At 42.5% G+C, this 26007-nt stretch overlaps 1 protein-coding gene across 9 annotated transcripts in view; it reads right to left on the reverse strand.

Moving 5' to 3' along the window:
• Positions 1–26007, reverse strand: part of DLGAP1 (DLG associated protein 1) — a 639595-nt gene that overhangs the window by 446776 nt on the left and 166812 nt on the right. Inside the window, exon 2 of one of the 9 annotated variants that reach the window (XM_073331537.1) lies at positions 5739–5831. The exons of 7 other annotated variants lie outside the window; for them this stretch is intronic. The gene's annotated coding sequence lies outside the window, so the exon portion shown is untranslated. Of the gene's footprint in view, positions 1–5738; positions 5832–20715; positions 20990–26007 lie in introns of those variants that run through there. One more of the 9 variants, XM_073331540.1, reaches the window with a different exon arrangement.

A 26007-nucleotide genomic window follows, 5' to 3' on the forward strand; every position in this document is an offset into this window, starting at 1 on the left:
TTCCAAAGAGAAAAGGAATACTAGTGGCACCTTAGAATAGATTTCCACTCCATACGGCTAAATGCAGTGCTTTGCATAATGACAGGTTTCACAGTAGTAGCTAGTACTCCTTTTCTTTTTGCAAATACAGACTAACACGGCTGCTACTCTGAAACCTACAGTATTGTGAAGAACCATCCATTAGGCGGACACTACCAAATTGTATCCCACTTGCAAGGCTGAACAGAAGCCACCAGAGAGCAAATATCAGTGTGTATTTATCCTCCCTGCCCCCTAGATTCTTACTGTGACTTCCCAAAGACGAGAAACATTCACCTTAGGACACTTTCCAATTTTTGTTTTTAATAAGCAGGGAAAATATTTTATTTAATTTCCAGTGGATGTTTTACAAGAGGCCCTATGCCAATCATTCCCACAATAGGCTCTGGGTGATTTTAGTCCTGTATTTACAAACACAGAGAGAATGAAAGAACCAAACAGCCAAGTGACAAACACATTATAAAAACTATATAAAATTACATCAAAGAAGTGACAAAATGGCATAATGCACATGCTGTACAACCATACAATATACTTTATCTTGCCCTTTGGACCCCAGAGACAAAATGTGTCACTGTATTCTCTTAACACATGAGAAAATGAATGAAAAGGAAGTTAAAAGGAAGCCCAGAATAATAAGTACAAGCAGACTTGCCACAACGGGCCAGAAGCCAGGAATTCCCTTATTCTGGTTCTAGACATGGTAGGGAGACATCAAGAAATATGGTTGGCAGAGACATGAGACAGGAAAAGCGACATCACCCCCACCACCACAGACGCACAGGGAAAAGAGACTGGTTAGCTCAGGGGCAGTGATCCCATAAAGAGATACTTCTCAAGAAAGTATGTGTGCCAAGAGATACCCAGAAACTGGTTCTGCTTCTCAGTCCATCAGACAGACTTGTGGAAAACAGAAATGATGTCTGTGGCTGTGCCTGTTCAAGCCTGTTCAAGCTTGTGTAGTTTATTAACTTACCAGATAGCGCTGTCTGAAGGGCGACCTATATGCTCCCCTCTGCTATGCAACATGGAACATAGTAAAAACCTCTTTACTGCTATGAAAATGGGTGGGAACTTATGGAGAGGAAATGGAGATAGTTCACATAAAAACAACAACATCTAACTTTCCCATTCAGTTGCTGAGCGATAAGCATCTGATACGTTCTAGTGGTTCTACTAGGATCTACTCTATGTCTACATAAAGTGCACTTTACAAGACTTGGAAAAAATAAATTCCATTCCCTGATGGGATTTACTTTGTTCATCTCACTGAGGACAAAGAATCAAGCATGCCACCTGAGAAATCTGTAAAGAATTCTAAGCAAAATCGAGGAGAATGAGAAAATGGCCTGTAGCATTCACTAAGCACTCAGAGCTGCAACTGAAGTCAATGGTAGCTGTGCTTCAAATATAAAAAGTATGATACAAAATTAAGCACACTATATAAAAATAAGGCCCTAGATATCTAAAGTTGGGCACACAAAATTTACAGGACACTTTTGACCTATCTGTGCCTCACTTTGCTATGCACAAAATGCGGATAATACCCCCACTCACTTTACAGGGGGTAGTGTGAAACCTAATGTTTGTGAAAAACTCAAATACTGTAAAGGCATCTGATCCTACTCAAGGTAGGGGCTAAAATGTTCCAGCTATTTCCGAGAATGAGGCAAGAGAAAAATTTATTATTTTACCCATGTTAAACAATTCTTATAAATGTTTCATTAAGAATCTCTGGTGCCTCCATCCTTTAAAGCAGGGTCTTGAAATTTGGTGGGGAAACTGTCCTGGCATCAGAGATGTGCCTTTTGCCATCCCTAGCAAAAGCCACCAAAAGTTAGCCCTCCAAAAAATAATCCGTTTTCCTGTGCTCTGTCGGTTAGTGTTTGGCAGCTAAATCCTCCAAAGAGTCTTTCGGCACTGGGCATGATCCAGTGCAGGGCTACAGGGAAAATCCCTGCAATTGCTCCTCCTAGTTGCCAGGGGCTGCTGTGGAGTTGTGACACAAAACAGAGAGCATGGAGGCTCTCTCCTGCGCTCTCAGTGGTCCCACAACAGGTGCCCATGGAGAAGAAGGAACAACCAGATTGACTTGGATGCTGGGGAAAGTAGGGCAGAGGTGAGGAGATGCACTGAATGAGGCAACGGGTATCATAACGCATACATACAAGGGGGCAGTATTAGGGTTACACTGGCAAACTTAATTAGGGCATTTCCTAACTTTTGAGTGTTTGACTTTGTAACCTTAACCTAAACATATATGGCTTTCTGTTGGACAGAGTAATAACTATAGCGCAGTAGTACCCAAACTTTTCCAGTGTCACTCACACACCCCCTTACCAGTAATGGAATCTGTCCACACACACCCTCCATTTCTGCACAGCTAAGGCTTTGTCAACAGAGGAGCTTGGTCTGAAGGCGGAGCTGGAGGCGGAACTGGGAATGGGGGAGGAGCTGGGGCTGGAGCTGCCCTAGGGGCAGAGCGGAGCTGCTGCTGGGGCTGGAGCAGGGGGCAGAGCGGAGCTGCGGCTGGGGGCAGAGCAGAGCTGCGGCTGGGGGCAGAGCGGAGCTAGGTGGTTCTCCCTCCCCACTCCCATAGGGGCTGTCCTGGGCCCCACCACATACCTCCCCAAATGTTCCTCTGCACCCCTCTAGGTGGGTGCATCCCACAGTTTCTGGACCACTGCTATAGCATGTTGAAAAAACATACGTAAGGATCAAAATTTTCAAACAAGGGTACATAAAGTTAGGAATATATATCTTTATTTACGTACATAAAAAAAAGTTTTCTGAGATGCTTGCCTTTGCAGCTCCTAATGATATCAAAAGGAGTTGTGTGTAAACAGCACCTCTTAAAAAAAATCAGACCTCTTGTTAGGTGCCTAAATATAGATGTTTGAAAATTTTGGCCAAGAATTTTACGGAAATATTTTAGTATGATTTGCAGTCTCTCTTAATATAGGGTATAAAAATTTTAAAACAGCAGAATGAAAAGCTAACGTAGGCTACAAAAAATGGGGAAAATATTTACTAAAATAACTGATGTTAAACAGTATATTACATATATCAAGCACAGAGGGGAAAATAAATGGAAAGGTATGCCTCAGACCACCAGGGCAGACTGGGAACTCAAACTAAGATACTTAGAACCAGCCTTCACACAGTGAGATGGTAGGTTTACCCACCAAATTGGCTGAAAGGATATGAGCTTTGAAATGAGTGAGTAAAAGATAATTTTGCAAAGAGCTTTCCATATATTTCAAAGATAAGAACTGACCCTGATGATGACGACAACACTGCCAATTCCTAGTAATTTAATCAGTTGAGGACTAGTTGCATGCAGTGATCAGGATTTATACAATTTCAACAATGGTAAGAGGTAATTAGTTAGAAAGAATAATCAACATACTCAGAAGCCTTGACCTCCACTATATCATCATCTTTGGCTGTCATACTTTTCTAAAAACTTGCTTGGCAGGAAGACACAACGTGAATATTAAAGTTTAAGGAGCACATATTTTAAAGGACATTAAATTCCAAAAAAAAACAAACCCAGGAGTACTTGTGGCATCTTAGAGACGAACAAATTTATTTGAGCATAAGCTTTCGTGGGCTACAGCCAGCCCATGAAAGCTTATGCTCAAATAAATTTGTTCGTCTCTAAGGTGCCACAAGTACTCCTGTTCTTTTTGCGGATACAGACTAACACAGCTGCTAATCTGAAACCTGTCATTAACTTCCAAGTCTTCCCCAGGTGAGTTATGGAGATGGATCTTGATGTGCAAGCAACTTCTCTGTATGGCAAAAGGATATGCAGCTTGCTTATCACCACACAGAACATCAAAATAAGTATCTGTGTCTCACCTTCTGCATGAGGACTTGCCTAACCACATTTGTGTATATTTTAAACAGAACAATCTCAAGTAAGGTGCCAGTCCTGAAAACATTTCAGTGCATGATTTAACTTTAAGCACATGAATAATTCTATTGATTTCAATGGCACTACTTGCATGTTTAAATATATACATACTGTATGTGAATTGTCTGCAGGACTGCGGCCATAAGTGGATCACTTTACATTTTATTAATTAACAAAGAAGCACCATCTGTTAGAAAGAAGTGGACAAGAAGAGATTGTTTCCATAGCACTGAATGCAAAATATATCCTCCACACAGCCTGCCTATGCCAACAAATCTGATTCTCCCACTGCAAACAGTTGCTATTATTCATTATTTTATAGCATCCAAAAAGGTAGCATGCACTTCAGAGAAAATAACAAAAAAACAAGAGAGTATTCAAAGAGCTTGCAGTCTAAATTACACTCCTGACACAACAAACAATGGTGACAAACAGTCGGTGGGGAAAGGGTACAGACAGACATGGTCTACAGCAGCATGATCATGTGGCAACAGGGTATAGACAGGCGCACATCTTGGTGGGTCAGGCGGTTAGTTATTTTAATATATACCCTAATCAATAATTTTGAATCTATAAAAATATTGAATTACTTATTGTGGGCTCTACAGAAGAGATGACATGTACCACAGTTTGGCCAGAGTACATGGTGAGCCAACTATTCACAATATTGCATACCAGAAAGTAACATGTAGGTATACCACACTCAGCTCTATTTTCAAGCCTCAGTACAGGTACTTAGACACACAAGAATCTTCATACGTGGGGCAAGTTCATGCCTAATTAGTTCCACACCTTGTAAAAAAATGGAGGCAGTGTAGAAACTGAGAATCCAGACAGGCAAATAAAATCCACTATGAAAATTTGCATTGGCAAATCAATTTCTACTATGCCTGCTTTAAATGACTGAACTCCATGACTATGAAAAATTAGAGTGACTAATATTTAACAAAACACAAATAAGATGACTGGATTCACCAGTTACAAAGATACCTGGATTTGGATTAGCAGATGCTATGTCCTTACGAGATTCAAGAGACCAGATCACCTGGGAACAAACTGATCCATACATATACAAATTTCTAGACATTCCCAGAGCCCACAGAGGAAGGGAGCAAGTGTACCTAAAGGTATGACACACTGTACTGTTGATATTTGCAAGCATCTTAGAAATCAACGTATAAAATCATTCTTCACATATGCTTCAAAAATCATACCGTAACTTTCAGGCAAGAGGTCTATTTAACAGCAAAAATTTAGAGATGCTTTCTACAGAGAACAACTTCCCGTAAGATTTGAACTTGCAACTGTGAGACAGAATAATCTGCATTAATTCGATCAATTCTAGGATACAGAGAAGATCCAAATGATAACTGGTTGAATCTCAAACTGGAAAATATTTCATGATCTGAAAATAATTTCTTTCCTTAAATACTTGTGGTAATTCAAATGTAATGTTTTGGGTTATGAAATATAATTCCACTAGCAATTATGCATAACACACTATTATTGAATTAATTGGTCTGGTTCATTATTGAATCATATATCCTTTAGGAGCTATTTTGAGACAGAGAAGGTGAAAGCATCATTTACTGAACATGCCAAAAATGGTTGGGTTTTCCCCATATATTGGTAATTCAGAGCATATAGGTTGTGGTTTTGTACGGTCATTTACCTTATCATGCATCTAAGTACACCAACCTCATACTGTAAAACAGAATAAGGAATTTTCTTTCTGGATTACCGGATATCATTACATCAGTTGTTATGAAGTCATTTTTACCTGATTTTTTCCAAAGTTCACAGATCTGGTTCTTGAACCTGCTTCATCAATTTGGGTTCTTTCATGAATACAACATCAATATCTAGGACGAATCTATCATTTTAAGAGGGAAAAAGTAGGTTTTAAAAAAGACCTTATAAAATACTTATCCTACAGTAAATCTAGTTCAGTGGTTCTCAAATTTTTGTACTGGTGACCCCTTTCACATAGCAAGCCTCTGAGTGTGACCCCCCGCCCCCATAAACTAAAAACACTTTTTTATATATTGAACACCATTATAAATTCTGGAGGCAAAGCGGGGTTTTGGGTGGAGGCTGACAACTCACAAGCCCCCAAGTAATAACCTTGGAACCCCCTGAGGGGTCCCGACCCCCAGTTTGAGAACCGCTGCTCTAGTTCTTCAAAGATGTGCAGTCCACACAGATTCCACTCTTGGTGTGCATGCACTCCATGCATCTGAGATCAGACTGCACCCTGGGAGCCTTTGTGACTTCCACAGCTGAGGGTAGAAGTGGTGGAGAATCATCAACTGCAGCTCAGTTCCTCCACCCATAAGAATCCCATGTCTCATGACTCCTATTAGCAGGGATCGAGGGTGGGTTGTGGAATCAAATAACTACAGTTACAGTAGGGTAAGTAACCGTATTTTCTTCTTTAAGTGACTGTCCACACAGATTCCACTCTTGGTGACTTGTAGGCAGTATCCTTTCTTGAAGATGGGTAAAGAGTCCTACTGTAATACTGACTGGACTGCTCTATCAAAGCTTGCATCTGATTTAAAGGCCTGCAGCAACACACAGTGAGTGGGGAATGTATAGATCAAACTCCATGTTGCTGCCCTACAAATCTCCCTCAGGGAGTTCAGAAAGGTCAGTTGAAAGAGGTGACAGAAGTGATTTGAGTTCTAGTCTAATGAGCTCTAATAAATACAGGTAGATCTTTCTTCACAAGAATATGGCAGGTAAATACCATTCTGAAACTACTTGTACAGTCTTTGTGAGGATACTGGCTGACCCCTTGTCCATTCTATGAATGCCATAAACCGCCTCAGACAGGTCCTATCCAAGTAAAAGGACAACGAGGAGGGGGTTCTCTGGTTAGTTGAAAGGTATGGGTGGTCCCTTAAGGAATCCTGTCACGGAAGGGAAAGAAAATATTGAGTAGCCCTGTACTGGGGGATGGTGAGCCAATATGGTGGCCAGACAGCCCTTAATAAAGCTGGGTGATAGCAACAATTGTTTCAGTGAGAGCAATAGTCCTGAACACCCAGAAGCAACCCCTGTAGGGATGTCACATACTACTGTTCAGACCAAATGGAAAATTGCCTCCATTTAGGTTAGCTAGATTGTTTCATGGACAATTTCCTGCTCTGGAAGGCGACGTTCAGGACAGATACTGAGTAACTCCTCTCAGTGGGTGTCAGCCAACCAGCATCTAGGCCCTACATCTGCAGGAGTTGCTGCATCAAGGAGGTAAGCCCTAGCTGCTCTTCTTAGACAGCAAGTCAGGCAGGCTCAGTAACAGCTGCAGATTGACAGTTCCATCATATCTGAGTACCAAAACAGTCTTGCCCAATGTGATGCTTGCCTGGGGTACCCAGGGTTGCAAGGCACCTTGTTGTCATCTGCCTTAGAGTGAGGAAGCCTTGTCTGTGCCTCTCATGGGTCAGCTCCCTGACTCTCCCAGCCACAGGCAGTACAAGAACTGCCCTCTCAGGCTCCACTGTCCCTCTGCAGGTAAGCAATAGTCACACTCCAACCCCTGAGCGCTACAAGCATCCCTCTGGACTGTCTAGCCTCTGCTCCACTGGACACTCACAGATCCACAACTTCCAAAGGAACAGTACGCTCCACCTTATCAGTTACACCTCAGGATCCCCGCTCCACTTAACACACAGCACATAGATTTGTATAATGAAATCAAGTACAAGATTATTTAACAAAGGACAGACATTCAAGAAGAAGCAAGTAGAATTAGTGGCAACAAATGGTTACATATAAAATAAAATAACACACTTTCTAGAACCTAAACTTAACTAAACAACTCGTTCTCCCGTCTCAGGGGTTAGTTCACCCAAAGTTTTTCTCCCAGGTTTAAACTGCCATACTGGCTGTGATCGTCCATTCATAAGGCAAGCCAGCTGGCAACTTGTCCCCTAGGTGAAGGATACCTGAGTGTACCTCTGCACTCCCAGATATACAGTTTAAACCATCTATTGTCTTCACTTGTAAACAGGATAACACCTGCTGCTTGCTTTTTCCTGTGTAGAACCTCTTCTGGAGACTTTGCAGTCACTTGATTAACATTCTGCTCAGACTGAAAAATAGGTGTTCATTGTGAAATATACAATAGTCAATTTACAAATAGGCATCTCCTGTCTGAAAGAAACTTGTTTATCACCCTCTGGCGATCAGCCCCAACTCATAGACTTTAAGAGCATAATTTTCAATATACACACACAACTCCTTATGCACATCCATTCTGCAATGACTATGTGATCTGTGTGAAACAAGCTTTCAGTAGAGGCCACCCTCCTTTGACAAACTATTATGTAGAGAGCAGATCCAGGGGATCCCTGTAACCCTATGCACCCCTATACCATCTGCCAGTTGGTACCAAGAGATTCCTAGGCCACACTAAACTGAGGCTATCAGGATTATAGTCCCGGAGTCCTAACTGAGTTTCCACAGGACACTGGAGATCCTAGGTATCTATGGAAGCCCATACAGGAGGTCTGGACCCCATGAGAAAAGCATTGGTGAGGGATCCTGGATTCTCATCTCCTCTGGAACACCACCTTTCGCATTTGTAATTGTAACTGTATAAATGTCACACACCGGTCTATCATCAGGTAACCCCATCTGTGAAAGACTGTCTTGAAGGACCAAGGACTTGCGTGACCACTCATGGCTCTTGGAGAAGTCTCTGCTGAGCTAGTCCACCAGGGTTTTCTGAAGACCTAGGAGACAGAGCTCCAGGGTGACTGGTGCAAAACACTCCACAACCACAGACTCATGGCTTCTCGGAAGAGTGTGATGATCAGGCCCCTCCTTGCCTGTTGATGTAGGGCATTGCCATTGTGATGTAAGAATTGCCAGTACCAAGGTCTTTTAGAAAAGAAAGAACAAGGGTCTGAGAGAGTAAAAAAATCGAAGTCTAACAGCAGGGTTTCTTCGGACTTTCCTCAGACTACTCGGTAAGTCTGAGGAAACTCAGAATTTCTACAGCCTCTCTCAAGAGTGTAATATAACCCAGAACAGGCAAGAACCTGCTAACCACACCATTCTTGCAACTGAATAGACTTCCCTTGTACCCATTCTCTAATCTCCTGAGAATGGATGAATTAAAATATAGATACTAAATATAAAGAGATGGTATGAGAGGTTGCCAGATAGAACAGAAAGGGAAAAATAGAAAACTAGACTGAAAAAAATTATTTCGTTATTGATTTAGACTCGGTGTTAATAATTAAACAGCTGACATTTTTCTCAGCTTCCTCTGGTTGAGACCCAATAAAAAGGCAATCCCTTTATATTACATTAAAAATCTCTGATGGTTCCTTACTACCCCAGAAACCAGTAAATACTCACGACACTTATGGAGCAGGGACTGATATTGTATTTGAACTGGGGGGGAAATGTGGCTTCTTTGGACGAATCATCTATTATTGCCAGCTGTACAATGGGAAGGAAGCTTCAGAGTTTACATAATATGTGAAGGAGCTTCCTTTAAATGGGACTGATTCATGGAGAAAAATTCTTATGGGAGTGTTAATTTTGACGCAGATTTTTTATGCATGTAGGGTTTAAATGGAGTGTCTGATTAAAGAAAGAAAACATGCCTGGTCTTATGCAGATGTAGCAGCATGTGGGCTGAATGTGCAAATTAGCAGAGATATATTAAATGCAGTTCAGGGAAGAGACCCTTTTTCTTGTCAGTAGAAAGGATGGAAAGATGTGTACAGTATTATAAATCCCAACTGTATTTCATGAGACAGTGGCGATTGTGCTTGTGTCTCAGAGCCGAATTTGGCCCTTCTATGACTCGAGGATCAGATTGGCAGTTTTTTGTTGTTTTTTTTAACATTCCCATAGCAGAACTAAGAACATTATTGGAGGGGAATGAGTGATCCAGAGTGATGATCCTTGCACTCCCTAGGCACTCCCCCTCTAAATGCGGTATAGTAATTGTAAAGCTGCCTTTTGGATTTGATGAGTCATGGTGCTACAGCAGGGACGGTTATAAAAACTAATCACTTGTGATTTTAAAGGAAAGTGCTTCCTGCACAGCTTCAGTCCTGTGGATCCCAGCTTATCCCAGGTGCCCCAATTTTAGGGCCTTCTTGTTAACATCAAATCAGCTGCAGTCTGATGGAATGCAGCCTGGCCACCTGCAATAAGAAAACTGACATAATTTGATTGCCAAGGTGAGATTTATGTTAAGTGGCTGTATATAGAAGAACTGATTGTGTAAAATTTACAAACAAATTACTAATCTTTGTCCTATGAAAAGAAACAATAAGCAATAAGCAACTGAAATTACATTTAAAGTTCACAGTATTTATACACCTCCGCTGTAAAGGCAAAACTCCTCTTATGGCAATGACATTTTAGAACAGTTTTCTGTTATTTGAATAATAGTTAAATATTTGAATGTCTAGCAAGTCATCACTAAAATGGTACAGCTTTGCAGCTGACTGTTCTCTCTCCATAAAATGTGTACATGTATAGATTTTTTTTCATGTAGTAATAGCATATAGTTAGGGTGAACACATGTCCCGATTTTATAGGGACAATCTTGATTTTTGGGTCTCTCTCTTATATAGGCTCCTATTACCCCCCACACCCTGTCCCGATTTTTCACATTTGCTGTCTGGTCAGCCTACATATAATGTACCGATCCAGACCTGTAACACCTAAAATATCTAACTAACTTAAAGTGTCTCTGTCTTTTTCATATTCTTTTGAAACTGTCTCTCTGGATACTAGGAAATGGCGGTCTGTGACATTTTAAACAAACCATCTTATGTAATACAGACATTTGAAACATAATTGGTGTGCAAAGAATCTTATTCTAGATGTCAATTTCGAAAGGCCAAAATATTTGAGAAAAGCAAATAAATCATCTATTTGTGCAAATGGACTGCCAGTACCATCAATCGGATTATAATATAGTTTACCATGTGGCTGATTCTAAATTTTGAGATTAAGGTTATAATACATGGTCTGTCCTGAATAAAAAAAAAAAAAAATCAGAATCCAGTTTTGCCTAAATTTGATCCACAGCGCAGCTATTTTCTGGCCTTCTTCACAAGAAAAAAGAATGAGTGTAAGAGAGATGGAGACTGAGCTACAGCAGTGCCCCAAAGTTGTCATATCACTAGGCCGATTCCCACTCACTATGATTTCAAATATAGCAGTGAGCGAACTTCAGGGGGTAAATTTAAAATAAAGTTAAACTAGAGTTATATTCTGGAAAATATGAAGTCCTAGTTCCACATCTAGTTCTCTGGGTATATTTTGCCACCATTAAAAATATGTTGGTCAAACCAATGAGCAGTGGGAACTCTAGTAGTTTAGACCAAGGATTTCCTTCAAAATTCTCCTGTTGCAGGAGGGATAGATGTGGAAGGGGAAGTGTCACTCTCCTTGGGTCACTGACAGGAGCCTTCTGATGCCCGGCATTTGCTAAATCCATAGGGCGTCCCTGCTTGCAAAAACGTGAGTCTTCTCTATACTAAATTAAGCCAAAGTGTCTGCATTTGATGGAGATGAGGATTCCGGGCTCCCCACTCAAGTCCTTTCAGTAGAGTCCCCCATTCACCTACAAGATCTTTATCAAGCATTCTTACAACTACAATACCTACCTGTGGAAGTGAAGAAACAGATTGATAGAGCCAGAAGAGTTCCCAGAAGTCACCTACTACAGGACAGGCCTAACAAAGAAAATAACAGAATGCCACTAGCCGTCACCTTCAGCCCCCAACTCAAACCCCTCCAACGCATTATCAAGGATCTACAACCTATCCTGAAGGATGACCCAACACTCTAACAAATCTTGGCAGACAGGCCAGTCCTTGCCTACAGACAGCCCCCCAACCTGAAGCAAATACTCACCAGCAACCACATACCACACAACGGAACCACTAACCCAGGAACCTATCCTTGCAACAAAGCCCGTTGCCAACTGTGCCCACATATCTATTCAGGGGACACCATCACAGGGCCTAATAACATCAGCCACACTATCAGAGGCTCTGTCATAAATATAAAGGGAAGGGTAAACCCCTTTAAAATCCCTCCTGGCCAGAGGAAAAATCCTCTCACCTGTAAAGGGTTAAAAAGCTAAAGGTAACCTCGCTGGCACCTGACCAAAATGACCAATGAGGAGACAAGATACTTTCAAAAGCTGGGAGGAGGGAGAGAAACAGAGGGTCTGTGTCTGTTGGTATGCTGCTTTTGCTGGGGATAGAACAGGAATGGAGTCTTAGAACTTTTAGTAAGTAATCTAGCTAGCTATGTGTTATATTATGATTTCTTTAAATGGCTGAGAAAGGAACTGTGCTGAATAGAATGACTATTTCTGTCTGTGTGTCTTTTTTGTAACTTAAAGTTTTGCCTAGAGGGATTCTCTATGTTCTGAATCTAAATTACCCTGTAAGGTATCTACCATCCTGATTTTACAGAGGTGATTCCTTTACTTCTATTTACTTCTATTTCTATTAAAAGTCTTCTTGTAAGAAAACTGAATGCTTTTTCATTGTTCTCAGATCCAAGGGTTTGGGTCTGTGGTCACCTATCCAAATTGGTGAGGATTTTTACCAAACCTTTCCCAGGAAGTGGGGTGCAAGGGTTGGGAGGATTTTGGGGGGAAAAACGTGTCCAAACTACGTTTCCCAGTAAACCCAGTTAGAGTTTGGTGGTGGCAGTGGATATTCCAAGGACAAAGGATAAAATTAATTTGTACCTTGGGGAAGTTTTAACCTAAGCTGGTAAAAGTAAGCTTAGGAGGTTTTCATGCAGGTCCCCACATCTGTACCCTAGAGTTCAGAGTGGGGGATGAACCTTGACAGGCTCGTTCACCTGCACATCCACCAATGTGATATATGCCATCATGTGCCAGCAATGCCCCTCTGTCATGTACATTGGTCAAACTGGACAGTCTCTACGTAAAAGAATAAATGGACACAAATCAGATGTCAAGAATTATAACATTCATAAACCAGTCGGAGAACACTTCAATCTCTCTGGTCACGCGATTACAGACATGAAAGTTGTGATATGACAACAGAAAAACTTCAAAACCAGACTCCAGCGAGAGACTGTTGAATTGGAATTCATTTGCAAATTGGATACAATTAACTTAGGCTTGAATAGAGACTGGGAGTGGCTAAGTCATTATGCAAGGTAACCTATTTCCCCTTGTTTTTTCCTAACCCCCGCCCCCCCAGACATTCTTGTTAAACCCTGGATTTGTGCTGGAAATGGCCCACCTTGATTATCATACACATTGTAAGGAGAGTGATCACTTTAGATAAGCTATTACCAGCAGGAAAGTGGGGTGTGGAGGGAAAGAAAACCTTTTGTAATGGTAAACACCCATTTTTTCATGGTTTGTGTGTATAAAAAGATCTTCTGTACTTTCCACAGCATGCATCCGATGAAGTGAGCCGTAGCTCACGAAAGCTTATGCTCAAATAAACTGGTTAGTCTCTAAGGTGCCACAAGTCCTCCTTTTCTTTTTGCGAATACAGACTAACACGGCTGTTACTCTGAAACCTGTGTAAGGGTGGCAGCACAGAATGCATAACGGCTCACCGTGGGGCTTTGCTGAACCTATCCTGTCCAACCAGTGCACTGGGGCCAGCTGCCTCCTTGTAGGTGCAGGGAATCAGTGAATGACCTTCTTGAGGGTAGTTTCCCTGAAGTTCTACAGGAGTTCCTCGTGGGAGCTGTAGCACTACTGTCTATTCTCTCCCAGAGCCCCCCACCAACTGTCTGGAACTTCCTGCTTTTAAAACCTTATTCAACTCTGACATAATTGAAAGGGCCAAAGGAGTGGACCAGCCTTTAATCCCTTTGCCAATGTTGCAGGGTTTATACAGCCTGTCACGGGGGTACTGGGAAAGGACGAATTACCAACCCCATGGAAATGACCCGAGTGTCAGCCCCATAAATGCATACCTCTCCCAGGGCCAGGGCTATGCACATGAAGAACCAATACCGCTGTGTAGCCCCTCAGTTTCTATGGCAGTATGGCTCTGAGCCTTCACTACATGCACCTGTCCAGTCTCCTTGGGGAGGCGGGGGGATTTCACTTTAAAGTGTACCATACCATGTAAGCTAACATTGACCTCATGATTGTTTTTTGTGTGGAGATTGCAGTGGGGTTTGAGAGAAGTGATGGAGGCCACACTCCATTCCTTCTAACTCCTAGGCCTGGTCTACACTACAGGGTTAGGTCGAATTTAGCCGCATTAGGTCGATCTTACAATGAATGTGTCTACACAAGCAACCCTGTTCCGTCGACCTGAAGGGCTCTTAAAATCGACTTCTGTTCTCCTTCCCGGCAAGGGGAGTAGTGCTAAAATTGACCTTGGTGGGTCGAATTTGGGGCAGTGCGGACACAAATCGACATTATTGGCCTCCGGGAGCTATCACAGAGTGCTTCAATGTGACCGCTCTGGACAGCACTTTCAACTCCAATGCACTAGCCAGGTACACAGGAAAAGCCCTGGGAACTTTTGAATTTCATTTCCTGTTTGGTCAGCGTGACGAACTCAGCAGCACATGCAGAACTCATGCAGTCTCCCCAGAATCACAAATGAGCTCTAGCATAGAGCGAATGGGAGACACTGGATCTGATAGCTGTATGGGGAGAAGCATCTGTACAGGCAGAACTCCGATCAAAAAGAGAAATGCTAATATATATTCCAAAAATCGCACAGGGCATGATGGACAGAGTCTACAACAGGGACACACAGCAGTGCCTTGTGAAAGTCAAGTTGTTCAGGTAAGCCTACCAAAAGACAAAGGAGGCAAACAGTCGCTCTGGGTCAGAGCCCCATACATGCCACTTCTATGATCAGCTGCATGGCAGTCTGGGGGTGGGGTGGAGAACCCTACCACTACTCCACCACTGTCCGTGGACACCTGCAAGGGGGGAGTCTCATGCAACACGGAGGAGGATTTTGTGGATGAGAAAGAGGAGGAGGAGAATGTGCAGCAGGCAAGCAGTGAATCCGTTCTCCCCAGCAGCCAGGACCTTTTCATCACCCTGGAGCCAATACCCTCCCAAGGCAGGATCCCTGACCCTGAAGGTGAGAAGGCACCGCTGGTGAGTGCACATTTGTAACTAAACATTATTGCTTTTAAACCCTGTACTGTAATATTTGATTTGCCTTGAAGACTTTGGTTGCATTTGCGGCCAGTACAGCTACTGGTAAAGTCTGTTAATGTGTCTGGGGATGCTGCGGGAATCCTCCCGGGACATCTCCATGGACCTCTTCTGGAGGTACTCTGAAAGTCTTTGCAGAAGGTTTCTGGGGAGGGCTGCCTTATTTCATCTTCCAGGGTAGGACACTTTACCATGCAAAGCCAGTAGCAAGTATTCTGGAATCACTGCAGCACAAAGCATGGCAGCAAATGGTCCTAGGTTTTGGTCTCATTCAAGCAACATTCGGTCTTTATCTTTCTGTCTTAGCCTCAGGAGAGTGGTGATATTCATGGTCACATTCATGGTCACCTGATTGAAATAGGGGAATTTTTGTAAGGGAACAGTAAAAGGACCCCGTTCATGCTGGGCTGTTTGCACTTGGCTAAAATGGATCATCCCATAGCCATGCGGCGGGGGGAACGGGGGAAGGGATCATCCCAAATAGCCACGCGGAAGGGTGTGGGGAGGCAGGAGGCGTGTGCTGCACATCCACCCAAAAACTGCAGCCCCTCCTTTTAAATGGCAAACCCAACCGGCATTGCTTGCTGTGGGAAAGGAGGACGCTACAGTTTGAAAACATTCCCACATGTTATGAAGGCGTTAGAAGCCAACCCCGTGTACCCCTTGACTTACCATGGCTTCCTGGAAACTGAATTCTGTTGCCCAGCCATGTGTGATGTGTCACCATACCAGCAGGCACTCAATCTAAAAGGCAAAATGTGACCTTGTACCTAAAGTATATGTGCTGTCTGCTGTGAACTGCTTGATTCACTGTGAAAGAGTCTCCCTTTTGTTCTCAGAAATGTATCACCTTAAATTTTACTCTCCCTTTTTATCCCCCTGCAGGTGCAAATGTTTCTATGCTCCCCCATCATCTCTGTTCCTGAAGTTATCGCAGATTAGAAGGCAGAAAAAAAACCGCACTTGTGATGACATGTTTTCCAAGCTCATGCAGTCCTCCCGCACTGATAGGGCACAGCTGAATGCATGGAGGCATTCAGTGACAGAGTCCAGGAAAGCATTAAGTGAGCGCAATGAGAAGAGGCAGGATGCAATGCTGAGGCTAATAGGGGAGAAAAGGGACATGCTCAGGCATCTGGTGGAGCTGCAGGAAAGCCAACAAGAGCACAGACTGCCACTGCATCCATTGTACAACCACCTGCCCTCCTCCCCAAGTTCCATATCCTCCTCACCCAGACGCCCAAGAATGCGGGGGGGGGCCCTCTGGGCACGCAGCCACTCCACTCCAGAGGATGGCCCAAGCAACAGAAGGCTGTCATTCAAACAGCTTTGATTTGTACTGTGGCGACAATAAGCAATGTGCCCTTGTCCTTCCCTCCTCCCACACCCCACCCTGGCTACCTTATCAGTTATCTCCCCCCCCTTTTTTTTTAATTAAGAAAGAAAGAATGCATGGTTTCAAAACAATAGTGACTTAATTTTCTTTGCAAGCTGTGATCAAACGTGGGGGAGGGTGGTTGGCTTACAGGGAATTAAAATCAACAAAAGGGGTGGATTTGCATTAAGGAGAAACACACACACACACACACCCACCCCTGTCACACCATAGCCTGGGCAGTCATGAAACTAGTTTTCAAAGCTGCTCTGATGCGCAGCATGCCTTCCTGTGCTCTTCTAATCACCCTGGTGTCTGGCTGTTCAAAATCAGCAGCCAAGCAATTTGCCTCAACCTCCCACCCCGCCATAAACATCTCCCCTTTACTGTCACAGATATTATGGAGCACAGAGCAAGCAGTAATAACAATGAGACTATTGGTTGCGCGGAGGTCTAACCTAGTCAGCAAATGGCGCAAGCGAGCTTTTAAACTTCCAAAGGCACATTCTACCACCATTCTGCACTTGCTCAGCTTATAGTTGGGCCCCTAAAGTGTGGGCCCCTTACTGAATGAGGGAGGCAACCTAGTGACAGAGGATGTGGAAAAAGATAATGTACTCAGTGCTTTTTTTGCCTCTGTCTTCACGAACAAGGTCAGCTCCCAGACTACTGCACTGGGCAGCACAGCATGGGGAGGAGGTGACCAGCCTTCTGTGAAGAAGTGGTTCGGGACTATTTAGAAAAGCTGGACAAAGTCCATGGGGCCGGATGCGCTGCATCCGAGAGTGTGAAAGGAGCTGGCGGATGTGACTGCAGAGCCATTGGCCATTATCTTTGAAAACTCATGGCGATCGGGGGAGGTCCCGGATGACTGGAAAAAGGCTAAATGTAGTGCCCATCTTTAAAAAAGGGAAGGAGGAGGACACGGGGAACTACAGGCCAATCAGCCTCACCTCAATCCCTGAAAAAATCATGGAGCAGGTCCTCAAGGAATCAATTCTGAAGCACTTAGAGGAGAGGAAAGTGATCAGGAACAGTCAGCATGGATTCACCAAGGGCAAGTCATGCCTGACTAATCTAATTGCCTTCTAGGACGAGATAAATGGCTCTGTGGATGAGGGGAAAGCAGTGGACGTGTTATTCCTTGACTTTAGCAAAGCTTTTGACACGGTCTCCCACAGTATTCTTGCCAGCAAGTTAAAGAAGTATGGGATGGATGAATGGACTAGATGAATGTGGATAGAAAGCTCGCTAGATCATTGGACTCAACGGGTAGTGATCAATGGCTCCATGTCTAGTTGGCAGCCGGTATCAAGCAGAGTACCCCAAAGGTCAGTCCTGGGGCTGGTTTTGTTCAATATCTTCATTAATGATCTGGAGGATGGCGTGGATTGCACCCTCAGCAAGTTTGCAGATGACTCTAAACTCGGAGGAGAGGTAGATACGCTGGAGGGTAGGGATAGGATACAGAGGGACCTAGACAAATTAGAGGATTGGGCCAAAAGAAATCTGTTGAGGTTCGACAAGGACAAGTGCAGAGTCCTTCACTTGGGACGGAAGAATCCCATGCACCGCTACAGACTAGGGACTGAATGGCTCAGCAGCAGTTCTGCAGAAAAGGACCTAGGGGTTACAGTGGACGAGAAGCTGGATATGAGTCAACAGTGTGCCCTTGTTGCCAAGAAGGCCAGTGGCATTTTGGGCTGTATAAGTAGGGGCATTGCCAGCAGATCGAGGGACATGATCGTTCTTCTCTATTCGACATTGGTGAGGCCTCATCTGGAGTACTGGGTCCAGTTTTGGGCCACACACTACAAGAAGGATGTGGAAAAATTGAAAAGCATCCAGCGGAGGGCAACAAAAATGATTAGGGGACTGGAGCACATGCCTTATGAGAAGAAGCTGAGGGAACTGGGATTGTTTAGTGTGCAGAAGAGAAGACTGAGCGGGGATTTGATAGCTGCTTTCAACTACCTGAAGGGGGGTTCCAAAGAGGATGACTCTAGACTGTTCTCAGTGGTAGCAGATGACAGAACAAGGAGTAATGGTCTCAAGTTGCAGTGGGGGAGGTTTAGGCTGGATATTAGGAAAACCTTTTTCACTAGGAGGGTGGTGAAGCACTGGAATACGTTACCTCAGTGAGCTGAGCAGGCTCCATGCTTGCCCTGCTATGGTGTCTGCACGGGTAAGCCAGGAAAAAAGGCATGAAATGACTGTCTGCAGTTGCTTTCATGAAGGGAGGGAGGGAGGGAAGACTGACGATACTTGCCCATACTTCTTTAACTTGCTGGTAAGAATACTGTGGGAGACCGTGTCAAAAGCTTTGCTAAAGTTAAGGAATAACACATCCACTGCTTTCCCCTCATCCACAGAGCCATTTATCTCGTCCTAGAAGGCAATTAGATTAGTCAGGCATGACTTGCCCTTGGTGAATCCATGCTGACTGTTCCTGATCACTTTCCTCTCCTCTAAGTGCTTCAGAATTGATTCCTTGAGGTGGTGGAATCTCCTTCCTTTGAGGCTTGACAAAGGCCTGGCTGGGATGATTTAGTTGGGGATTGGTCCTGCTTTGAGCAGGGCGTTGGACTAGATGACCTCCTGAGGTCCCTTCCAACCCTGATATTTTATGAAATCACAGAGCTCCAGGAAAGTGGCCTTACACATGCAAAACTTTTGCAGCCACTGGGAATCATCCCATACCTGCAAGACTATGCAGTCCCACCAGTCTGTGCTTGTTTGCCGAGCCCAAAATTGGCATTCCACTGTAATCAACCAGCCCCACTGCCGCGATGATGTCCCAATTGCCACATCCCATGCTTTCAGGAACGTCTGTATTCACGTCCTCCTCGCAATCGTCCTCCCGTCTCTTAGCCAGGTTCTGCACATACTGCAGTATAATGTGCGAGGTGTTTACAATGCTCACAACAGCAGCAGTGAGCTGAGCGGGCTCCATGCTTGCCCTGCTATGGTGTCTGCACGGGTAAGCCAGGAAAAAAGGCATGAAATGACTGTCTGCAGTTGCTTTCATGAAGGGAGGGAGGGGAGACTGACGATATGTACCCAAAACCCCCCACAACAATGTTTTTGCCCCATCAGGCATTGGGAGCTTAACCCAGAATTCCAATGGGCAGTGGAGACTGCGGGAACTGTGGGATAGCTTTCTACAGTGCACTGCTCTGTGAGTCAATGCTAGCCACGGTAGTGAGGACGCACTCCGCCGACTTAATGCGCTAAGTGAGGACATACACAATCGACCGTATACAAATCGATTTCTAAAAATCAACTTCTATAAAATCGACCTCATTTCATAGTGTAGACATACCCCTAGACTGCCTCCCCACCTTGTACAGCCTGTTCCCCCGGGGCAGTTCTGGTGGTAACCATAGGACAGGTGGGGAGAAAAATCAAACTATAGAACATTTTTTCCTTTTGCATCCATCTGATTCCTGCTCCTTTCTGCTCATGGGGTAGAGGGAAAAATGCATCTCATGCCTGACTAATGGTCTAAAATCATAATTTGTCCCTCTACAAATGTAAGACTGTTCCTATAGTAGATTTTCTAGACACAAGGCTCATCAAAGTCAATTTAAAAAAGTAACATCACCGAGGTCCAATAGTATTTAATAAAAACAACTACCTAAATAAACAGGAAATTTATAACATTTATTTTTATTTACTTAAAAATAGTTAAATAACTAAAATGAAAATACCCAGTAAAATTATCTATATAGATATCTGAAGTAATAATATATAATACATACAAATATGAATCCCATGTATTTTCCACTGCATGCATCCGATGAAGTGAGCTGTAGCTCACGAAAGCTTATGCTCAAATAAATTTGTTAGTCTCTAAGGTGCCACAAAGTAGTCCTTTTCTTTTTATCAAAATTAAAGTGTATGTGTCATATATATATGCACATATTTAAATTTCCCAGCACTATTTCTTTTTCTATTTCTAGGAAGCATCAAATGTATAGTATGTTACCATTAGGATATTATTAACTATAATTAATAAAGAAAGTGCATTTATTGTCTGAGAGTATTTGAATTTATCCTGTATCTGTAAAAAAAATACATGACTTCTGTTAAAAAATCTAATACTGGGGAAATCTCTTTAGAGGAACAAAAAAGAAAAATCTGCAGGGTAAGAATGCAAATTAACAGACAATTAAAATATACATTAACCCCATGCACATATACTACCATTTGAGGCTCTTTTTCCCTCTGACGCACAGAGCTGTCCAAAAAGCAGCACCACAGATTGGCAGGAAACTTGGAAGTTTTGATTAACCCAACGTACTGGAGCTCTTGGCAACATGCCTGGATGCTTGAGATTACTGCTTCTATAGCAGTTCCCTTGGGTGATTGCATTGCTTTTCTTTTTCCTTCCTCTTTCTGAAGTGTTGCTCTTTGGGGTTTTTTTTGTCCTCGATAAAAGCAGTTTGCTCCATTTAGCAGCGTGTGCTGCACTACTGTTCTATCCTCACTCAGTAAATGGTACAGCTACACATACAGCTATTACAGATCAAAGGCATCATAAAAGAGTCTGCCATATGCCTTGTCATCTGGCCAAACTGATGACACAATTCTTTCACTTACAGAAGGCTGAGTAATTCATAGGAGGCATACATATTCAGAAGATTTGGAATTCATTTGCATTTCTTTAATAGCGATACTATTTGCCGTATTTTTCACACGAAAATAAATATAAATTAAACCTTTTCAGTTTCAGTTTGTACGCAGTTAATATTGCAATAGTAACAGTTATAGATGTTTATATCTTTTCAAAAAAATTAATTTATGTTAAGCAGATTTGGTATTCCTACCTTTTTTTCCCCCAAGGCACTTGTGGTTTTTCTCTCAGATGGTTTAAACAATGTTCCCTCTAATATCAATGATATCCTTCAATGGGAGCAGGATTAGGCCCCAAAACACTTCCCAAAGAAACAAGCTGCTACAATTAACTCACTATATTTTCATGGCTGAATATATATGATTATTTAATAGTAGAGAACCAGTCTAGTGCAATAGCTTTTGCAGAAAGGAGGGTCCTCAGTGCAAAATCAATTTAAGCAAGTGACTCGATGACCTTTGGCAATAAATAATCTATTTGTTCTTACAGCATAATTAGGGAAAGGTTGTCTCAAAATCTATAGTTATGGAGAACCTCTCTCAGTTGGGAGACTCATTGCAAATGTAACGTATATGGGATTAAGTCATGAGGTGTGTGAGGATCCTCAATTCCCAAGGAAGTTAATGAGAGTTGTGTATGTTCAGCACGCGGAGGCATATATTTTGCAGGAATGGATGCTTAGAGAATAGACAACTAAAAGCAAGCATAAAGCCTCACAAAATGTACTCTGTTTATTTGGGTTTTTCAGTGATAGTTTAAAGCAGATGGATTGCACTTACTCTCAGCAGTTCAGCAAAGTGGTAATTTTCTAACTTTTATCAAACACAAAATAAGTTCTGTGTCTCTAAAATAAGTCTCTAGTTCATATGATTGTGAACAGAACCTTCAAAAACCAATCAGTTTATATCGCTTTCATATCTGCCTGCATTTGCAGAGAGCCTGAAACAACAACTCTCAGAATGGTGCAAGCTGCTCCTGTTCATTTCAAGGGGCTGGTGACTCGGAAGGCTATAACAGGGAGAAATGTTTGCTCACTAATGTCACTTTGAGCACTTATCTCATAAGTTCCCTTACACTTCCTGAGCACAAGGACCATGACTGTGTCTGGCCCCTAACACAGGGGGTGAAGAAAGTAGTGAGAAAGTTTCTTATACTGATCCAAGCTTACCAAAAAGTGAGAGATTATTTTCTGAAGATCTTCACTATCTTATGAATAGCATTTTACTGAGGCACCACGAGTGGGCAGAACTTGACTTACAGTTACTCTGGTGAATACCGTCACCTATTTTTTCCAGTCTGCCCACTGTGTAGCTTAACATTAATTATTTATGATGATGCTTCATAATGTGCTAATAAATATATGGTCAATACATTTTGTAAAAATAATTAAGTCTTACCTTAATACTAAAAAGATAATAAAATATCTCCAACATCACATTGCAGAGTGGGAGATCTAATATGGCTTCCTACTTCAGTTTCTCATCCTCAGATTGGCATGGTCTCAGAATACTATAGCGGCAACACATTCACACTCTGAGTGGAGTGTGGGTGTTTCATCACTCTCCAGCAGTCACTTATGGATGACTGAAGGAATTTCACTGGCAGGCTCTGAAGTGATGCACAGCCATCCACCCTCCCTGGAGGAAAGGTCACTAAAACAGAGTAACTGGGGAGGGATAGCTCAATGGTTTGAGCACTGGCCTGCTAAACCCAGGGTTGTGAGTTCAATCCTTGAGGGGGCCATCTAGGGATCTGGGCCAAAAATTGAGGATTGGTCCTGCTTTGAGCAGGGGGTTGGACTAGATGACCTCCTGTGGTCCATTCCAACCTGATATTCTAGGATAGTGACGGGAGAGAGAAGACTGGGAATTTTGAGTGCAATCACTAGGAAAATAAATAGATTTTTAAAGGAAAGTGCTCAGAACTGGTCTACTAAGAAGAAAGGTCTGTCTCCCCGCAGTAAAATATAAAATGTTGTAAAAATCAAAAACCAATAAAACTAGAGCAATATTCAGTATTATTGTTAAAACACCCTCCAGTGCTAGATTTACCATCCAAATCTCTCAAAGGTATTCAGCACCAGTAAAACATAATATTTTGTAGCATTATTTTCTGACAAGACGTTTTCCCATGAAAACATTTCCTGACATTTTTCACAAAATGTTTTCTGCCTTTTATATGGGAAAATCAGACTACGCAGCTAAAATGACTGTATTCAGAATTATTTTCTCAAGGCTTCATTTTTAGGTTCCATTTATAGGTTTCCATTTTTCTCACTCTACATTCCCAACTTCAGAACCCAACAATAATGTCACAGCCACACCCTTCTGATACAGAGAAATTGGGAGGGACTTCCTCTTTTTCAGGTCCTCAAGATTTCTCCATTATTGGCGGAAGATATCATTGTTCAGTTATGTAAGGCACTTATTTATGCAAAGGTTCTAATGGGTTTATTTTATAGCACTGCCAGCACTTGCCAGCCTGCTGATCAAGAGACTGGGACCAGGAATAGTAATCAGCTACTGTACCTTTTCCCAGATCTGGAGGTGAAAATCATTAACACAGGATCACTTTATTTTTCACAATTAATAAATAATAATAATAATAATAAAAAAACTTAATTCACTAATTAACTACCCATATGTGGACGCACAGGAAGAAGTACCAGAATCTGTCTCAATTTCTTGAACTCCTGTGTAACAAGCCAAGCACAATCATGGTCCTTGTGCCCCAGGAGAGTAAAGAATTTATGAGTCAAGTGCCAAAAGTGACCTTAGATTCCCCAAAGAAGAAAGGGCAGGATTCTGTCCTCTCTTCCCATCTTTCACATCAGCCAGCAGAACTGGAATGGCATATGTGGGAGGACACATTCTGAGAGGATGTAGCAAGTACAGCAGTGGTGTCACTGGTCTGCACTTCCAGAAGCACGGTACTTGATTCACCCATAGGACCCCCATCTCTGTACCCCTCTGTTAGAGGACTGTGACTGAAGAGCCATGATTTATCCCTAAATATGTCTTTTATCTTCTTTTATTCCAGCACAAGCTCGCCCTATCTTGTTATTGCAGGGCTGCTAGACTCAGGATTTGTGTTCTTTTCCTCCTGAAAACAGTTATAAGGAGAAAAACTTATAGCTCAGATTTTAGGCCCAACCAACTGAACAATGTTTGTCTCCAACATTAAGCATTCACATTTGCATGCCTGAAGTCCCAGTATTATTTGCTATGACACTGACTAAATCAAGGCCAACAACGTAAGGGCCAAATTCTGTGTGCAACTCTTTTTTATTTCAGTGGGAACCACATACATACAAACCTGGGTAGGATTCTGCCATGAGAAAGTTCTCCAAGATATCAATTGCAGCTATTTACCTACTTAAGAAGTCTAAAAAATAAAATCCTCTTTAAATGTAGACTACAATGACCACGTAGCCAGAACATCACTGAAATACATGCATATATTCAAGACACTCTTTTCTCCTGATAGATACGTCTATTTGTTCATTTGAAGCCACATTCTATCTATTTCCCTTTTTCTCATACCCATTAAAGTTTATCACCTATCACTTACAGCTGCTGCATTTGTGAGAAATTTAAATGTCTGAAAAATAAGACATAACTGTGTGACTTTCTCAGCCCTAAAGGAAAAAGAATATAGCCAAAACATTAGAATTATGGGAAGAAAGGGAGAGTTTCTTCTCTTTCTTTGCAATGACATAATGTAACACTTCAAGGGCAGCCAAGGCTTGATTGTCATTACCAGCATGTCTTCTTAACATGTCTAAGCTACATTGCATAAATAATAATGAAAAGTCTGAGATGACCAGGATAGTGAGATAAACAGGTGATCTCATAATGGCAATAGCCCCAGAAGACAAATGCAAATCACACCCACCTCCATATACATATAAATGAACACCAGATCCAACCTCATTCATGCAGAAGCTCACACAAAGTCTTTGAAGGTCAGAAAAAGGACTCAGGCTTGAAAAAAAGCAACATGCCCGGAGATCTGCCTGTCTGGCAGCCATCTCTAGACTCTTTGGTCTTACAGTATTTTCTCCTTCTCCCCCGAGGGTGGAACTACAGAAGCAGAGAGCACCCTTTTCAAGTGGCAGTAAGCAACACATGCTTCAATCATTGAAATATGTCATGAGAACAGTCATACTGGTTCAGATCAATGGTCCAACTAGCCCGGTATCCTGTCTTCCGACAGCAGCCAGTGCCAGATGCTTCAGAGGCAATGAACAGAACAGGCAATCACTGAATCATCCATCCCCTGTCATCCACTCCCAGCTTCTGGGACTCAGAGGCTAGGGACACCCAGAGCATGGTGTTGCATCCCTGACTGTCCTGATGGACCTATTCTCCATAAACTTATCTAATTCTTTTTTGAACCCCATTATAGTTTTGGCCTTCATAACATCCCCTGGCAATGAGTTCCAGAGACTGATTGTGTGTTGTGTGGAAGAAGTGCTTCCTTTTATTTGTTTTAAACTTGTTGCCTATTAATTTAATCGGATAACCCCGGTTCTTGTGTTATGTGAAGGAGTAAATAACACTTCTGTACTCATTTTCTCCACATCAGTCAAGATTTTATAGACCTCTGTCATATCCCCCCATAGCCATCTCTTTTCTAAGCTGAACAGTCCTGGTCTTTTTTTAATCTATCCTCCTAGGGAAGATGTTCCATACCACTAATCACACTTGTTACCCTTCTCTGTATTCCAGGTGTGGCCATATCATAGATTCATATAGTGGCATTATATTTTCTGTCTTATATCTATCCCTTTCCTAATGATTCCTAACGTTCCGTTAGCTTTTTTGACTGCCACTGCACATTGAGCAGACGTTTTCAAAGAA

This window comes from Lepidochelys kempii, chromosome 2 (assembly GCF_965140265.1).
Source record: "Lepidochelys kempii isolate rLepKem1 chromosome 2, rLepKem1.hap2, whole genome shotgun sequence".
Lineage (NCBI taxonomy): Eukaryota > Metazoa > Chordata > Testudines > Cheloniidae > Lepidochelys > Lepidochelys kempii.